A 20,397-nucleotide genomic window follows, 5' to 3' on the forward strand; every position below is an offset into this window, starting at 1 on the left:
AAAAAAGCAACAGGCACAGATTGTTTAATAACACAAAGTGATACCGTCAAATCTCTGAATGGTTTACAAAAATTGAGATGTCAAGATGCAGTTTTTAGGGTAGATATGCTACAACAATATTTTTCACTTATCACACTTTACCAACATGCAGTACTAGGATATTGCGCAAATATAAATAAATCAACAGTACTACTTAAATGAAGCAGAGATAACAATACATTTAAAAAATCCAGTAATATTAAAAATAGTATAAGCCTGTTACAAAAACAAATTTATGGTATACAGTACTACGGTTTCACACAAGTATATGAACAAAAGTTACACTCCTAAAGTCTATACAGTACAAATTATTATTAAAAATAAAATCTTCTTAAAAATAGCATCTTCTAAAAGTAAAATTAGAAAAGTGATGCACGCAAAAGTTTAGCTATTGGATATTGCAACCCAACCTAACCACTTCTGAAATATCTATGCTTTAGAGAAAACAAAAAAATAGCCGACTGTACGCAGAAGGGGAAGGGGAGGGGGCATTGGAGAAAGGTTTTACCTTATTAGCATTCATTCGTTTGATTAAGCAATGTATTAATAAAAAGTGCATAAAATTAAATTAACATAGATATATGAAAAAATCTTTTCAGATCAAAAATTATGCTGATGTTAACATTTTCCAGACCTTTGCAGGCAATCCTATTTCAGACATTGCGGAAGCAGCAACTAACACATTTTGAGTTTCTTAAAATAGAACATCCTAACTGCATTGGTCAAGTAATTTCTGGGTTGGAATTCTTTTTTAGAATTAATTTTGAGGTGAATGGAAGACTTTGAAAAATCTAATAAATGTCTATCTCTATGTGAATATGTTAAAATAGTAATACTACTTAAAAACATGAATAAAATATGCAGTGCACTAACTTTAAAAAAAAGGAAAACTACTATGAAACAAGTCATTTTACCAAACTTCACATTGTGCAAAAAGTTAAGTTTCAAAGTTTGGTAAGACCAAAATTTTCAGGTTCACACATTAACATTAAAACCTACTGGCAGGAGGATATGCTAATAGTATTTTAATGCATTTACAGAACACTGTTGTCCTCCAGACCCTCTGCTCTATTGTCACCATAATAAGGCAAAAATGGAACAATCTTACAAAACAGAGATTTTTTAAAATTTTCTGTTAAAAAAGGTGGGTCATAAACATGAACAGATGCAACCTTGTTGACTTGATTATTTGCACCAAAGCTGTTCCTCCACTTGATCAAACCTCTCTCTTGTTGTGTACCTGGTATGACATTGTCAAGTAAGAAACCAGTCAATCCACCCACAGCCATATTGGTTGACAGAAGCACTTGAAAGATTTGAATATATGATTCTTCTTCTAAAAAAATAAACTCAAGCATTTGGCTAAAATACCCTTCAAATAAGTCATGTTATTTTTACATTTTTCATTTCACCAAAACCAAACTTGCGTAAAATATCGATTTCATAGCACAATGTGCAAGTATTGAGCTTGATTAGATATTATATTCTAAAGTAGTAACATACAAATATGAACAGTATAATGAAAGGTTAATATGTATATTTTGCTTTTGATGTTAAAATTGTATCTCTACTAGTTAGTGACCACTCCTAATAGCTTAAAGAAATCATGTCTTTCAAAACACGATAGTTTGGTCAATATCAGTATTGGATGACTTGATGGCTTATTTATGTGCATGGCATAAAACTCATCTGTAATCCATCGTAGATTCATTTAAAATTAACTACTATGTACTTCAAACTCTTAATTTATTAAATTACATAACACAAAGTATACACTTCCCCTACCTTGTAATCTTAAAGTCTTAAACTACTTTTAACATTTTTAGCATCAGAAGAAAGGAACAAAAGCATTTCTTTTCAATATAATAAAGACAACTTTACTTTAGAGCATATTCTTAGGTTTCAGTCCACTATGAATCACTTGGCAGAGGAAACATGGTAATCATTTCATCTTTTATTGTTGACAAAATTAGAGGTGCATTCTCGGTAGTGAAAATTACACTGGATTCAGGATGTTTTTTAGACTGAATGTTTAGCATATGGCATAAAAGTCTTTTTTAATACTCAAATCTTAAAATTATGATTGACTGAATGTGTCTAGCTACATAAAGGAACTGAGACTGATTTTTTGTAAAATATTTTAAACTTGAAATTTTTATAAAAAAAAATTAAAAAAAGAAAGGATAGGTTTTCTCTCTGCAGTTTCATAATTTCTGAAGAAGTAAAAAACAAATTCTTAACATGTTTATGTGAGAAAACATAAATATTTTAATTCCCAAAAAATTAATCGTTCAAAATTACTTTGTACTTCGTATTTCTATATAAAAGAGAAAAGAATCACCTCTGGCTTTAATATAATAATTGCAATAAAACTCTTACCTGGCTGAAGAGGATTAGATTCAATCCAACTTGGTATAACCATTCCCATAAACAAGGACACGCCAAGAACAAATAAATTTCGCATGGACGACATATCAATGAATTGCAGAGAAGACAAGCCAACAGCAGTAATCATTCCAAACATGACGACGAATATTCCACCAACCACTGGATCAGGTACTGTCACAAACAATGCTCCAAATTTACCAATGATGGACAGTAGGATCATAAGAACAGCTCCACATTGTATAACACGAACACTTCCAACCTAAATAAAAATACACCAATATTTGTGCAATATGACTTGCAAGTAATATATACTACTAGTCGGTGGCCTGTGGGTTCGCCCTTCATTTTTATACTGCATTACTTGTGTCTCGCTACTTGCGGTACCATTTTGCATGACAGACAGACAAATGTATTTTAATCTAATAATTTTCTATCCTGACCACTTCAAATCTGTCTTCTTTACATTTCAAAAAAATCAAAGTTGAAGTGAACTTTTTTTTTGTTAAATAATATCCAGGCAAAAACATTCTCTTTAAAATTTTTTCTTAATTTTCATACTATAATTATTATTTTAAACACATTAAAGAAAACGATTATTCATTACCCTGGTTATCCCAATAGCACCAATATTTTCACTATATGAAGTAGTTCCATTTCCAGTCCCCCATAAGCCAGTGATTAAACAACCAAGACCTTCACAGCCTAAACCTCGATTTAATGCATGTTGTGGTGGTGGAGGGGCACCAGCCAAACGGGCACAAGCATAATAATCACCAATTGACTCCACCATGGAAGCTATCACTCCTGCAAGCATACCAATAACAGCAGGGGCTGAGACGGTTGGTCGCCCCATTGACCTAGAAATAACGCTTCAATCATAATATGCTGCTTAAAAATATAGTAAGTGTGACAAACTCTTTACCTTAAGTGAAATAGGGATTTTAACGATGTTGAATCACATTATAATAAATTTAGTGCGTATGTTATGACAATGTATATAATCTCACTTAGATGTTAATACTTTAACTAAGGTTTTGATTTTTTTTTTTTCATTATTTAATAGCAAAAATTTAACCAATCCGTAATTACTTTTCCTAATTAAGTCAGTCTATACAACCTATGGTGCGTTTAAGCAGAAACTTAACCCAGGCCTCTAAAAGTTTCACTCAAACTAAAAATCCACACATCAACAGACGTGTAGATTTATGTAGGCTTGCGATTCATCGCACATGCAAATCAATGAATTTTAAATGTAGAAAAAAGCGAAATGTGAAGTCAGGGAATGATTTAAGATAAATGTACACCTTTAAAATTAAACTTTTTAAAAAACAACCCCTGGACTCTTTTAAAACATTTTTTTTTATAACATAAACTCTCCTAACCAGGATAAGGAACTCGGAACCAGGAGGATTCTTTAATTACGTTGGTTCGAAAGTCTGTACGGGCTCGTGATCCATCTTCGAAAACAGAGGTAGCTGTTAATATTGCTGATAAAATCCAACAGATGAAAATTGAAAGCAAAACCTAAAACACATAGGTTTTCCATCTCTACACGACCTTTTTGGAAATACAGTTTACATAGTGTTTATATTACTACAACAACAATTATTCAAAAAAGAGGAGTTTAAATTGTAGTTAAAATGTTATGTTTTTGTGTAAGTTGATACAGAGAAAAAGATATGCAATGGATGATTTTACTACAGCTTTAAGAGCTCCAAAAAGATAAACAAATCACACAGCTATTTATGTCTTAAAAATTACCTCGAAGGTAATGTACATGTGACCAACACATTTATGCCAAACCACCTACTCAGAAAAATGATACTCACAGGGAACAATTTAAAGACAGGAATCTTTACTCTGCCAAGTGGTAAGTTAACATTTCGAAGCACTTGAGAGAATAATGTGATAAAAAATATCGTTCTAAAAAAGATTTAAGCACATAAATATACTTCAAGATCAGCAGCACAATCAAGTTAAAAAAAAAATTCTTTTCCAGATTGTCTTACAGAGAAACTGTGAAAAACATCGCGTATGCAGTTATATTAACATATACTTTTTTATTCTGCGGGTACTATTTTCTTCATTAAGAGGCCTAAACGGCATCAGCTGGTCTTTAAAGGGGAACTACACGCAAAAATCATTTTTTAATATATTGTTACTTCTACTATAAGAAAACGAATTCAACTAATTTTACTGTTTCATATGACTTCCAAGTGCGAAGAATACGAATCTTATCACCCCAAAATAAGGCTAGAAATTCCGATCCTCAATTCCGTAAAAAAAGACTGGGACGAACGTGATGTGTGACGTTGCAAAGTGCGGAAAGCGCAATTCTATACAGTGCCTGGTTTATTAAAGCAACAAGCTTTTAAATCGTGTAAAGTTTTGATAAATAAAGCTACTACAATTCCTTCTTATTTTATGCTAAATATGCCAAATTGCTCAATTGTACAAGTTTAACAAAGAGCTTAGTTTTTATAAGATACCTTCAGAAAAATCTAACAACAAACTTCGTAAAAAATGATTGCAAGCGATTAAAAGAGAAAGTTCTTTACAAAATGATTCTGATTTTTACATCTGCTCAAAACACTTTACTAACAATTGTTTCCAGATGGGTATGATAGTAAGACAAAGTTCATCTGGATTTCTTGAATGCAAAAAGTTTTCACTGGTTCAATTAATGGTCATCAAATCCACGTTATTGTATAAAATACGTTTACTTTTATTTTACTCATATTATTCCTCACTTGTTTTGCGCGAAAAAAATCTAATTTCTGACAAGGGGTAAAAATATTACTTTGCTAAAGTGAGCTAATGGGTGAGCCGATGTCATCAACATTTTGAACATCAAACAAAAGTAAAGCACATTCTGAAAATAGTCTTCTTGTTTCTGGTGCTGTCCCGACGATTTGTGTATTTACTTCAGATACTGAAAAAATTGTCTTTTTTACCCCCTGAATTGTTTCTGATTTAATATGCAAACTTTCCAAGGTGAGGTCCATCACACTAAAGAATTAACAAAGGATGGGCTAATGTTCTTCTTCGTCTATACAATTTCATTTTTTTTAAATTTTTCAAAATTAAAAAGATTTATCAATGGGAGAGGGACAATGCGTCAAAAGTGTTTATTTATTATTGAGTGAAATAAGGATTTTAACGATGTTGAATCACATTATAATAAATTTAGTGCGTATGTTATGACAATGTATATAATCTCACTTTGATGTTAATACTTTAACTAAGGTTTTGATAAACATTAAAGTTTTTTTATGAAGACTGTTTGTTCATTTGAGGAAAATTGTTGTTTATCGTTGTTTTTTAACGAATAAGAAAGTTTTATTTTTGGTATATACTTAGTTATTTTGGTTCTTGTTTATTAAAAAAAAAACAAAAACAACAGATCGTAATGTCTCCTCTTCTTTTCAATGTGTTTTCTTGTAGGCTTCTTTCTGTGGTTTGCTACATGTCACACTTTGCAACGTCATTTTTGTTACTATTTCCAGTCTTCTTGTTTTTATGCGGCCCGTTAAAAAGGCATATTTCTGGCAAAGAAATTGCTCTTAGTAAAAACAGACATTATTAAGTTGCACTCTCTTATTTTTTGAAATATTACAACCGTTTTTGACAATATATCAAAAAATAATTTTTGCGTGTAGTTCCACTTTAAGGTAAACTATTTTTTCAAGGTTACATTTTTAACAGTTTTTTAAATTCAACCTGCAACCTGTATTTATTAATGTTACAAAACTTGCATGTATCAACTAATCCTCATAGGCAAAACAAAAAAACAAAAACAATTTGCATTTGGAGACGTTGCCAGGTGTGATATATCTATCTTCTAAAAGAACACCATTCTTTGGTTAAAGAAACAATGCTCTGTGGCCATGACTTTTATTTAAAACTTACAAAAAAGTAGTAGCAAATCGTGTTACATATAAGTAATCAGAGAAGAGTGAAAAAAAAGCTGACAAGGTCAAAAGCAGATGTTATCAATTGGTATAATTCCTTTCTATCTCAATGCTGTTAGCTTACAGCTTGTAGGTTTTTGTGTTTACCTGAATCATGTATTTATCAATATTGGTTAGAAGTATTTAACTGTTCTTTATACCCATTTAAATACATTAAATTATGTATACCATCATAAATGATATAGTGTGCTCCATTGACATTGTTTTATTTTTGTTTTATTCAAAATTGTTCACAATCGAAAAAATTCTTTACACTTTCTCGCATTATCATTAGCTAACTTAAAATGGGCACAAATAGCCAAGTTGTCAAACAACTTGCGTATTAATGTTTAATAGTCGTGGCCCGTGGAAAAATCCACTTAGGCAAAAGGCCAATGAAAAATAGGTTGCTTTAGATGTTTTGCTGACGTCATTAGTGCATATACAAAAAAAATGTTCTTAAAATCTTACACAAAATGTCAAATGTCAAAATGCATTAAATCCTACACACAAATCTTACACAAAATCAAAAAGAACAGCTTGCAAGGTGTAAAATCTAGTTGATAAAAAGTTACAAAAACGACACTCACAACATCAACACTCACAACACCAATACTCACCAAACCGACAGTAAGAACACCGACAGTTACAACACCAACAGTCACAACACAGATAATAACAATGTCTTCACCTTAAAAAAAAGGGGGAAAAGTGGTTTTAAAAAGTATAGCTATATATTTAAAAAGAAAAGAGACCAAGTGAAGAAGTAGAAAAGTGAAGTGAGAAGTGGAGCTAGATGTAAAGTAAAGTTAGAAGTAGAAGTAAGAACTTTGATATTTTTAGACGTTTGGTTTTTATGTCAGTGGAGCAAGCTCACTCGCATTTCCCAGGAAAAGCCACAGTTTTATATTTTACCGCGTATGTAGCCACATTCTTTCCTTCTGTGCTTTTTTTTGGTGACCTTTATTCACTTCCAACTTCACATTTCTTCTTCTTCACTTGGACTTTTTTCTTTTTAAATTATGCTTTTTTCAACAACTTATTTTACTTTTTTTAAGATCGTTCTTTTCTGGGTTTTTTTGGTGGCGAGAGGACACCATTTTTCAAAAGTTAGCCATTAAATTTATTTCAGCAAATCAAATTGAGTCGTTCTCATTACATGATGTAAACAAAGTAAACCCGCTAGCAAAATGGACATAATTTTTTCGGCGACTTCAAAGAAAATTTCGGCGATATCAAAGAAAAATGACGATATCCACTTTGCCTGTTACAGAGACACAGAACTGGCGTATTATTATATAGAAGTCAAAACAAATTCAATGTGTACTAACATAGATAAAATTTTATTCCTTTTTAACAAAGTATCATAACCTCATTTTTATTTCGTTTTTTAAACAAACACACTAAACAAACCAACATTGAACAAACATACTCACAAAAGAGCAATTCCCCACTGTGCTCCTAAAAGAAAAAAGGTGTTAAAGTCATTAGAATAAGCAAAATTAAACTGATGTTACATAAAAGGGTACATACATATTTTCTGGATTACTGAAATAGTTCATTTTCACGTGTTCATTAAAACACATGTGAAAGGTTTAAAAGTCTTAATCCCAGCACTGTTAATAAAAAAATCCTCCCTTTCCTATTTTAGTTCCTCGTATTTAAGCATTTTAAATTATTATGACAACATCAAGTCAGTATTATAAAGTGCAAATTTAAGTAAAAAAGAAAAACTGACCTGCAAAATAACCTGCTGTCTTAAAGAGTGGCAAGCCTACCAAAGCTATTGTGGGGGCAATTGTTAATGGTCCAATATACTTTAATACAAAACCCATCACACCACTGAATCCAATTACTACTTGAAACAGTGACGACAAAATGATAGCACCTTGGATCTAAAGATTGAAAAATTTTATCATGTGCTTTTTTAATTTCGTAAATTATGACTTAGTAAAGAAAAACAGAATCCAGTATTATACTTCAACTTTTTTCTTCTTTTAATATAACATCTTACTTTACCAAAACACTGCTTGGTATTAAGCTTCATTGGTAATTTTGTTTTGCACAAAGATCATAGACAATTTATCAATACCCACCAATTATTGATAGACATGTATGTAGTTCATTTTCCACCCATTATTTTTGACAGAAACTTTGCCAGTTAAAAACTTGAACTAATAATTGGTATTTCATAATTCAAAAAGTTTACTTTTATTTTAGCTCTCCTCTTTCTCTTTCTGAATAATTCCCATTTTTAGAGTTTAGAGTAAAACTATTCTATTGCACCACTAAGGGGAAGGAATTAACATTTTTTATAGTTTCGCCATATCAAACAAACCATGACAAAATGTCAATGTTACCAAAAAAAGCAAAACATACTTCTCTCATTCTTATTTTCCACTCCTCGTCACCGTCTGATGTCACTATAAATACATTAATATTTGCTAAGGACCTGAATTGATCACCCCACCTGGACCTGAAGTTTTTTGTTTAGAAAATGGCTTGGAGTTTTGCTGTTGGTTGTAAAATTACAATTTTTTTTTTGCATTTTCATAACCTGTTTACAAACAACCTCATTCTAATAAAATAAACTTAATGACATTACAAATTCTGTATGTTGGCTAGACACCTTGAGAATGAGAGTTATTTGTTTAAGCCATTTTTATATTCTAATTACCTTGCCAAAATATGCTGTGGTTTCTCCCATTGCTTAGAACAAGATTTTTTGCTTGCCAGAAAATTGATAATTAAATATTGCATATCACATCAACCTTGATCTCGTTTAGACATAGGGATGAAACTTGTATGGGTTTTATTTTTGTATTAAAAATGATACAGATCCTGGGAACTAGGTTGTGCATGAAGCATCATGTAAAACCACTAAAAAATCGTTTCTGGCAGAAGTAGTAGCAATATTTAATCATTTTCACTCTCAGAAAATACTTCTAGTATCTTGAATGGAAGATTTGATAACGAGACATCATAAGATAGAAGTGTTGACACTATGACAAAACTTGACATACAGACATTTTTTTATTTTTTCTAACATGGTTTTTTTCACTGCTATTATTTTTTACAGATATACCTATTTTGGGTCATTAATGAAAGAATAAAATATGTTTGGTATAAAGTTTTGAAATAGATAAAATGAGGCTCATGTAACAATTTTGTAAAAGGTGGAATAATTATTAACTTGTTTTTAGGGATTAAGCATCGTGCATGTTAAATATAACACGAGTGACAGTCCCTAGTTTTATACATTTATCATCAGAATGCTTACCTCAATGCTCTAAAAATAGTACTTCATGCTGTGCAGTAAAACAAACATAAGATTAGATTATACCTGTCACAGGAGTAGTAGAGCTCATGTTGAACGGAGTAGTTGAAGTCATGTTGAAGGCTGGAAGAGAAAATTAAACTAGCTATTACTAAAATAACTCCTTTCATAATATACACTTGATGTAAGAAGTTATAAAATATGTATCTGCTAAAGTAATTATCACACTTGGGGGAAAGTATACTTTTTAAGTATGAAGAAATAACATTTGTTAAATGTGTTATCAGAAATACATTAAGATTTTCAACAGATATAGAAACCTCATAAATACATCAATCGCACTTACCAAGCACACTCATAGTTGATGTCAAATTTAACACTGCAAAAAAAATAAGAAAAATCATAAGCAAAACAGACTAGAATTAAAATTTAACAATGTTGAAACTGGTCACCCCACCTGGACCTGAAGTCGCCTGTATACTATTCACTTCACTGCACTTTTTTCTGATCTTCATAATAGCCATAGTTGGAGCAATAAATGTATAAGTTCCACCCTGTACAATAGGTAATCTGAAACAAAAATAAACAGCATAAGATTCTGCAAGAGGTTAATAGAAATATTATTTATGCTAACCTTGCAAGAAAAGTGTTAAAGGTTTGTTTTGAAAATTTTATTAACCCTCGAAAACCATTGCAATGTTAATTTTCATACTATTTCATGACCAGATGGAACACATTTTACTTTTAGATCTCAAGATGATGGATTGATTTCTAAATTATTAGCACAATTTTCCTACAACTGCAAAATGAACTACTTTTACTTCTGTCACAACTGTCAAGCTACTGACATATTTTGAACCTTTAATAATTGTATGATTTAACTGCACCTGTTAAAATTAGTCACACCCAAAAGCAAAAATTACAGTGGCATACGTAAAACATTAATGTTCACAACAAAAAAGAGTGTCAAGAGTAAATGGTGAGCATATTCTCTGTACTTTACCAATGGATCTGATGACGTCAAAAAGGAACTTGAATCTTAATTTCATTGGTCAAAATGGCTAATATAACCATTCTGATTAGGCAAGATATTGTTACTGACATTTATTCTGTTTTTAGGGTTACATAATAAACAAATTTGCAAGCACAAGCAAAACAATAATTGTTATGTTATATGCAAACCCTTTCTATGCAAACCCATTATATGTGAGAACTCTTAAAAGGGCCCATCCTCTGACTGTTTTGTTAACATCAAACATGGTGACAATAAGTGCATTAACAAGTTTTTATATGCAAACCCCTTCTATGCAAGCCCAATATATGTGAGAACTCTTAAAAGGGCCCATCCTCTGACTGTTTTTGTTAACATCAAACATGGTGACAATAAGTGCATTAACAAGTTTTTATAAGCAAACCCTTTCTATGCAAACCAGTTATATGTGAGAACTCTTAAATGGGCCCATCCTCTGACCGTTTTGTTAACATGAAACATGGTGACAATAAGTGCAGTAACAAGTTTTTATATGCAAACCTTTTCTATGCAAACCCGTTATATGTGAGAACTCTTAAAAGGGCCCATCCTCTGACTGTTTTGTTAACATCAAACATGGTGACAATAAGTGCATTAACAAGTTTTTATAAGCAAACCCTTTCTATGCAAACTCGTTATATGTGAGAACTCTTAAAAGGGCCCATCCTCTGACTGTTTTGTTAACATCAACACGGTGACAATAAGTGTATTAACAAGTTTTTATAAGCAAACCCTTTCTATGCAAGCTTGTTACATGTGAGAACGCTTAAAATTTTTATCTGAAATAAAAAAATTCAAGGTTGGTTTCTTTAAATGCCATAAAAATGTTCCTAATATTCTGGTCCTAATGTCTCCAGTTTATGCCTTGTTTAGTAGACAAGACAAGGCTCGTTCTAACAAATTTTAATGAGTGCAATATTTATATAGAGCCTTGTTGTGCTAAGGATTTTCAGTAACACTAAATATTAAATTCAAATTTTTATACCTTTATATATACCTTTATTATAATTTATAATTAGAGAAGCTGTAACAACAAATCCTTTTTTTAAAAAAAGTTGTTGTATCTTTTAGATATTGTTCATAATCTCTTTCAACATAGAAATAAAATTCAAGTGAAGGAAAACTATTTATATGAAGGTTATTTGAAGAAGCTGAAAAATGTGAGTGGAGAAAAACATTGGAGTGCATAAATGCATTATCAGACCAATGACATATGTTTTTTTACACTCGTAAGAATATGTGCTCAAAGTATTACATCAAAAAAATAAAATTTTTAGTTTTTTTAATATTTATGGAAATAACTACTAGGTTAAAAATAGTTACAGTAAAAAAATACTTTGTATCGCTTCATTTCAAGCACAAAAAAGCAACACTCCTTTATTAATAAACAAGTGAAATCAAACAAAATTTCAGAACAAAAGGTAAAACAAATCTGTTCAAACTACATATTCATGCAGAAGCAAAAAATCATAAATCTATTCAATTGCTAAAGCATCCTTATTTGCTTTTAAATTTTTTTTCTTTTTCAAATTCTGATACCATGTTCCTTTTCTAACATTTAAATTATTTTACATCTAAAATAATAAATAAATAAAAGCCAAATAATAAAGCTCTACCTCACACCAAATGTGGATTGCAGCAAAGTCACCAAACCAGAACAGAAGAAGATTGTGCTTAAAACCTCACTAATTACATTTGCATCATTGGCAAAACAAAGGAGTTGAGATAACACAAACGGCAAACCAACGGTAGCTCCAAACATGGTTAGATAATGCTAATAAGCAAAATAAAAAAATTGAAGGAAGAATTTGCAGAAAACGATCTTATACAATTTATAATTCATACACATTTACCTAAAAACATGAATGTCACAGCCACAAAAAACAGCGTTGCATTGGGTTTTATAACAAAATTACAATGTTGTTAAAAGTTTGTTTAAATTAATTGTGTATTGACTAAAAAAACTTTGTTACTATTAATTTTTAAATTACAAAGATGTGGTAATAAAAAAATACGAATAAACGAACTTCGTATAACGAAAACAGATCCATTATTATTTGTACAAATTACATATAAACTTTATTTCAAACTATACAAACGTTATAATTTCAATGGCATGAAAAAATTTGATTACAAATAAAATTTTAAAAATTAATATACATCAATATGACATTTTTAATACCAATTGTACTAAATACACACATGCAATTTCAGGTTACTTGAATTTGTGGTTTTAAAATTTACTTTAAGTGTGATAATCAGTGTTTTTCAGACTTAGCCATAACTTTTTCCCTGCATTAAAAAAATATAGCATATTTAAAATGTATATTAAAGAAACTTACTTGAAAGCCAAGCAACATGGACAAGTACAGTGGTGGGTTCTCATCAATTGCATACAGTAAAGGATTTGTTTCTTCTGCATCCTTGTTTATGTTGACTGGTTCTGTACCGGACATCTTGGTAATTTAAAAAACCAAAATTAGAAAAGTTGCTACTACACTTACAATCCTAATTATTACCACAACCAGGCTGTTGAAGTACTGATTAAATTAAAACATTATATAAACAAAACCACAACACTCTGCAACACTTGAAAAAAGGTGACAGTCAAATATGAAATGAAATTAGACTCCAGTAAACACTGTGCAAATTCCTGTCAGACTTTTATTTTTCAATTATTAAAGATGTTTTTACAAAAATAATCTATGTAATATGATATCTACAAATTTACAAATAAATTGGATTTACAGTTAACAATTTCTCGTTAACCTTCCAGGCCAGAAGAAACCTTATTATATAATCTAGCAGAGATCAGCCATGAAATGAAAAGCCTATGATTCAGCATATAGATGCAATTAAAGACTAGTAAGTTTGTATATACTTCTCCTACAAAAATCTCCTACTAATATGGAGCCAGCTGGGATATCTTGACAAAAAAATATGATGCCTACTCGACTGCAAAGCTAGCAGTCTCTTTATAATATCTGTTTAGGGACAAATCAGTTTAACTGACAAAGAAAAAAAATCTCAGCAGTGATTTTTAAAATCTGCAATTCTATCTGCCCAAAGATAAGTTTTTTGTTACAGTATAATTATAGGACTGGACTTGTGATACTATATTTTTATAACTGCAATCTTTCTTCATACATGTCATTACTTGTATTTATCAATTTATTATTTATTTGTAACATAAACAACTGTAATCCACAACAATTCTGTTAAGCAAATAATATTTTTTATAGTCTTAGCTGTTATGCATTGCTGTAAAATTTGTCTGCTTATGGATGTACAAAAGGCAAGGAGAAACATCTTCTACGGAGCTATTAAAATCATGTGCAATACACAAACTGGTGCTGTGTTTAAAAAAAACAAGTTAGCTTTTCTTGCAGAAAGTTAGTTTAATGGTTTAAAAGCAAATTGTATTGGCCAATTCGGTCCTTTAGTCAATCAATTTAATTCGCGCAAGAATTCACCAATATTGTGAATATATTTCTTGTTTTCAAACAAATGATCTTTGCAGATTTTATTACTAGATTTGAAAAATTTGCTTTTTAAGTAACATATATTTATAATTTAAAATAAAAAATACATTATGAGATTGGCTCAAAAAATTTAGGTGCAATAGCTAAGAAAACTACAATGTCAGTCTTTAGATAAGGGTTACCTGTAAATGAATAAAAAATAACTTCTCGAAAACCCAGAAGACATTGCTCGATCCACAAGTTGTTACAGCTTTTTACAAAAATTTAGTTCAAAAATGTGTCAGAAATAGAAGCCTATATAAACTGTGCAAGCATTACTGGATCAACTCAAAAGTTTCAAAGACATTTTGTTAAACATTAATTGTGCCATGATCACAACAACACATGTATGTTTTTCTACTTTCTTTTAAAAATGCTGAAGTTTTTTTGTGCTTTCAATGTTTACATGTACTCTAAATATGATTGGATAAAAAAAATCTCAGAATGCACTTAGGCCTTAGTCTTTAAGGCATTTGTATTTTAAGTATTTTCAAAAATTCAAACACAAACACACGTGTACTGTGAATCTGTTCATATTCTGTGAACTGTGCATCAACCATAGCTTCAAAGTAATCCAATTTCAATAGAGACTTTATTAGAATATAAATTTGCTGCTTTGCAAGCTGCATCTACTTATTTTTTTTACCTCCATGCTCATCCTAACGAAAATTTATGATTAAGTGAAGAAATGTAGCTTTGCAATACACATCTGACAAATACAAGCTCTTTAACACACTTTGACATCTTATATACACAGACTAAATGTTATAAGAAAAAATTTTTTTCCATACCAAAGGTGTATTTGTTGCCATGATGATGTATAAACCTAAGTAAAAACAAAAAGATTGAACTACTGGGACAAACTATTTTAATATAAATAAAATTACTAAAAAATGAATACTAATAAAAAACACATTACAGCATTTGAATACTGAGCTCATATTCGCTTGAGGGGTATTAAAATAAATTCTTTCATTGCCTGCTGCATTTAACAAAATGTTTTTCTTGGTTATCTCTGGTATTTCTAGCTTGATATCTTTGCATGTGCCTTGCAAGTTTGTATTACTTTAATTAGTTTCCTGAAGTTTAAAAAAACTGGAGCTTTTAGCAGAAGGTTAATGCACTTTCTTGGTGGTCCGTTTGATGGCAATTATAGGATTTTTAATGCATCTTTATTTTTGTCATTAAATGGTATTTCAACTTGAATAAATCGTTTTTGTTCAGAAAACAGGTATAAACTTAGGCAGCCTTAAGGTCAAAAGAAAATTTTTTTTCTGTCTCTTGTCTAATCTTTATAATGTTTATATGATTTGGGGCAAAATGAAACTCATTTCAGTGTTGATTTCTACAAGACTGTCATTAATCAAAGAAGCACAGTTTTATTGGAAAAAAATTTATAAAGATAACTTTCGCATTATATAAATTTTTTTGCAAGATAAACTTTCGCAATTTAGTGCTTTCTAATTTTACAAATTTCTTGCTGAGAAAATTTCTAGGTTTGAAACAAATGTTCCACAGAGGGTGGAATTTTTCATTTTTCCCCTATGGTCATAATAAGCTACACAACAACTTAAAGGTAAAAGATTTTTATCGAAATATTGCAAAATAATTTCAAACCAATTAGTTCCAGCAGCCATTTTGATGTAAGTGGTATGGAAACCATGCTTTTTGTACAAGTAAAAATCCTTTTAGTTTAGTAAAAATTAAAAAATGACTTGGAATGTAGTATGATATGTTTTAAGATCGGTTTGATGAAATAAAGGCAATTTTTTTTCACTTTTATCATATTATAGTTCCTTAGTTCCTAAATTTAGCAGAGATGCCGATGAACTGTTTTTGACAGTATATCAATTTTGACAAGATACACGTGCAGAAAACATTAACAGCAGCTCTCACGCTTGAAACATGTCAGATAAATAAAATGTGTCCCAGGTTTAAGATTAAGTATGATCCAGCCCAGGGAAAGTGGAAATGTGGTTCTAAAACACAGTGCAAAATATACAATCTAGGTTCTATGGTGTATAAATACAAAGTCATGAGAAGTTATTTTCTGTGTTCCATTACCAAAATTAAGAAGCATGGGATGGGCAAACAAGTGTCATTTTAGTCAGAACATTTATGTTAATCAATTCACCTTTATACTATTTGTGCATTGAAAAAGTTTGAATTCACATCCCTGAACAGGTCAAAATTACTGATGACAGAAAATGTCAAAATTTGCTATTCCTTAAATGTTCTCCTTGTTTCCTTTAAGTTTTTATGCTTATTTATAAATGGTATAACATAGGTGGTCCCTTAAGCCTTTTTCAAAACCTTTTCATCTGTACATATGTGAATTGGATTTTAGTTTTTTATAGTCTGATGATGTACTTAGTGTAAATATTTTAACTTTTTCAAACTCGTTTTTTATTTTTTATTTCAATTAATATAGATGAATTTTTAGCGCATACAAAATTGTAAAATGAAGTGCATTGCATTATCTTTGATGCATGTGTTTGTACTCTTTGCAGATAATACATTGTTTCTTGTTATATTTGGTATGTATTATTTAACAAAAGTTAAAATGTCACCCAATCTTGAAAATTCAGATGATTATATACTTGGTTTAAACCTGTGTATTATACAGCAAATATTTATTAAAATAGTTGGCATGTCTTGCAAATGATAAGGTTAGGATAAAAACGTACAAAAACAACAAAATATAAATCATTTAAATCTAAGATCTAAATTTTTTGCAGTGTACATCAGCCATTTCAGAAAAATTATCTAACCCAATGAGGAATCTAAAAATCAAATAAGGTTTCATAAATTTTGCAAGAGCCAGTAGAATGATCTAAAACTTAAAAAAACAAAACAAAAAGTTAAGTCATTAATGAACCTGATTCTAACATTCTAAACAAGATCTTGGTGCTGAAAACAACTAACTAAAGAACCAACTGGACAAGAAATTCAACCAAGCTCTAGTATGTAGCAATGATATTCTATGTTTCTTTTGTGTCAAAAACCAACAGTAAAAGAGCGAATGAATAAGCAATTATTTTACAAGATTTTAAACTTTTTGGAAAACTTACTGTCTATTTATGTTTCACAAAGAAAATTTTTAATTCAAAGTAGTTGATATTGTTAATGATTAAAATCATTTGCCAGATTTATAGAACTCACAAATTGAGTTATGTGGGAGAGTTAACCCAAGAGAGAGTGCAAAACTATATTGCAAAAGAATAGGGCACTAATTAAGATAAAATTGTCAGGGAATTTGTTTCTTAGTAATGATATGAACCCTGTAAAGGTTGTATATAAATGGTTAAGTAACACACTTACATTGATTGTCAGAGATTGGGATATTTGTGAGTTCTTTGTACACATTAGTAATTATCCTTCATCATTTCGAAACACAATGACCTAAAAATATATTGGAAATTTGTAAAACACACAATTCTGTTGTTTAATTAACACATGGAGAAATCAAAATGATATATATACTTGGACTGTACCTACTAATCATGCATTAAAGCCTATTTAACCAGTTACTAAATGAACTTTTAGAACAAACATTAGCGAAAGTTATAAAAACTTAAGAAAATAAACAGGCTAAAGGTAGCTAAAATTTTTAAAGCAGCAGATATTTTTTTAAAATACTAAAATGCCAAATAATTAAACCCTCTTTCTTCCTTACGTCACATTGACATTTGGCATACAATTTTTAATTTGCGAGTCCTCCCTAGTGTGTATAATAATCATTTGAGGAGAATATTAGATATAATAGCTTAAAGCTGCAGATGTGCTTCATTACCGATTTTTTTAAAAAAAACATTCTGAGGAAACAATTTTAACTAACAGGAACCCTTATCCCCACAAGAAAGTTCACATCACACTATTGAGAATCTTTTGGTGATTGTTTTTTTTTGTTATCAGATTTTTTTGGAAATATATGTAATACAGAATTTAGTATCAAAAGAAAGGATTAATTATTTCCTTAAAAGATCTTTGAGAAAGTCTTCACTCAAGTTCAAAAATTTCTGCTTGATGGTATTACTAAGAATTGGAGGTTATTGCAGCTTCGTTTTGTTTAAAAAGTCGTGCCATTGTTTTGGTGTTGACACTTGTTGTGTCTTACTTCTTCTTGATTATTAAAAGGGGTACAAAAAGTACAATTTTCTGTTGACCATCTAACTGCAATAAAAATCTTTCTCATTAGGTGTCTTTCCCATATAAAATTTGTTCTTTTTTCATTTTAATTTCCCAAGCCATTGACCCTTTCGCATTTGAGCAAGCACTCTAGTTTTTTTACAATATTTTTATAATACTTGCTGTATACGTCTGTTTTTGAGCTAAAATTTAGTGTCAAATTATACAAGTTTAACAATTTTCCAAGCAACTACTATCCAGGCCAACGCCATATTTTCATAAAAACAATAGTATTTTACCCGGAACCATGAAAAATTAGTTTAAAGTGTGTTGTGATGAACATCTGAGACTTCAAACTAGTTTTATATCAGGCATTACCACTGGTCTTTTTGTAGGATCGAGATCTGCAGACACATAAAATCATTAATCACAGCAAACTTAAATTAGCTGTTGTGCGCACATACCCGATTGTTAAACTATACTTATATTTTTTCTTTGTTGTCAGGAGCTACTTAGAGTAAATTTTAAAACATTCTTTAACAATACCTCATGTGGCATTGAAAACTAGAGTTATTAATGAACCATTTTCGGCTTGAATTATGCATTTGTGTATGCTTTCTCTTGAAATTCGGGTCAAAAACCCTCAAATCAAAATATGTTCTCTGTCCATAGTACTAAAATCCCTGAGATGTCCACTTGTCCTGTCGAATGTTGACGATTGTTGACTTTGTTGCGTCATCTTTCAATGAATCCCCCAGCATGGCAGCTCATTGATGAACTGCATGCACACCACTCTGGCAATCCGGTGGTAGGTTGTACCTTAATCTGTATTTTTCTATCAGCAAAACAGTCAGACAGTTACACTTGATTTGTGGAGCATTCAATTGTGCAATCTGTGATTGTCTTATATGTTCTTAGCTCCTACAGCTTTCAATTTTTCTACGTTATTTTCCTGTTTAGCCACTTAAACAGCCCTTACAATTTGCATCAGTCAGTAATTGCCAACGTAAAATTTGAAGATACCGTAGTGGCGCCAGCAAAACAGGGATCGAATTAAGGTAAAATAAATGGTTTGTAACTCTTTTTGAGGGAAATTTTTTTTTGACATTGCGAACCGTTTTGGCATCTCTGCAACCCGTTTTTCATCAATTTGCGAATCAATTTTGTTAAATTGGAGCAAACAGCAAATTAAAATATCCTTTCCTTAAAATAACCCTCATGCGATTATGACTTCAATCTACCATCTTTGAAAGTAAAATTTTTATGTGTTGAATACTTTCATTCCGCACTTAGCTCTCGTTGAGGTCAGACGTATCTAAAACGCTCCGGTCTTGGCAAAGAAGTCAAAGAAGGGAGAAGAAAGAAGAAAGAAGACTAAAGCTTGAAGAGCTCCTGCTTTGACCTTTTTGATTTATTATATATTGTACTGCCTTCTTTACTTCATTTATATCTTTTTCATTCTTTAATTTGTTGTTTTGTTAGTTTTTAAATTATTGTTTTTGTTAATAAATTGTTTTTATCCCAGTCAGTTTTTTATCCATTTATCATCTAATATGGTAGCTTTGCTGCGTTGTGGGTTCCTGCTGCTCCTTCTGTGTAACATCGTCAGAAAATGGGCTTGCCTCAGATCCTTCAAACATAGTTTTGGAAGAGCACATAACCGTGGAATGATCTCCCTAAGACTTAAAAATAACTTTACTCAGGTAGGAAACCCCACAGAGTTTCTTTTCTATCTCTTCACTTGATGCCTGAAATAGAGTTTCTAAAAGCCAGCTCACTCTTCAATTAAAATTAATGGCTTTATCAAAACTTAAGCCAAGCAGGCAAAAGTATTTCTATTTTAATTCTCTTGTCAGGGGACATCTAAGTCAGTCTTGGTCATGAATATTTGCAACCGCGTGCAATGGTACGTACGCCTACACTAATACAGGTGTGCGATCAGTATCGCACGCCTAGCATATGATTTTGCCGTGCAATTATTACATTCAGGAGAGTGGCAGCGCAGAGTTTTTGAAGCATAGTAGTTAGCAAAAAAAATTGCTGACATAATTTTATTGTGAAATT

General features: G+C 30.8%; 1 long non-coding RNA gene and 1 pseudogene across 1 annotated transcript; one reads left to right on the plus strand and one right to left on the minus strand.

Annotated features, from left to right (window-relative positions):
• Positions 1 to 203: 203 nt before the first annotated feature.
• On the minus strand, positions 204 to 19,653 carry LOC130641804 (solute carrier family 23 member 2-like; annotated as a pseudogene).
• Positions 13,465 to 19,764, plus strand: LOC130641846 (uncharacterized). The gene is made up of 4 exons (XR_008982509.1): positions 13,465 to 13,549; positions 19,006 to 19,141; positions 19,294 to 19,391; positions 19,627 to 19,764. It is a non-coding gene; the product is annotated as an uncharacterized LOC130641846 (long non-coding RNA).
• Positions 19,765 to 20,397: the final 633 nt, after the last annotated feature.

The sequence above is a fragment of the Hydractinia symbiolongicarpus genome, chromosome 1, assembly GCF_029227915.1.
Source record: "Hydractinia symbiolongicarpus strain clone_291-10 chromosome 1, HSymV2.1, whole genome shotgun sequence".
Taxonomy (NCBI): Eukaryota; Metazoa; Cnidaria; class Hydrozoa; order Anthoathecata; family Hydractiniidae; genus Hydractinia; species Hydractinia symbiolongicarpus.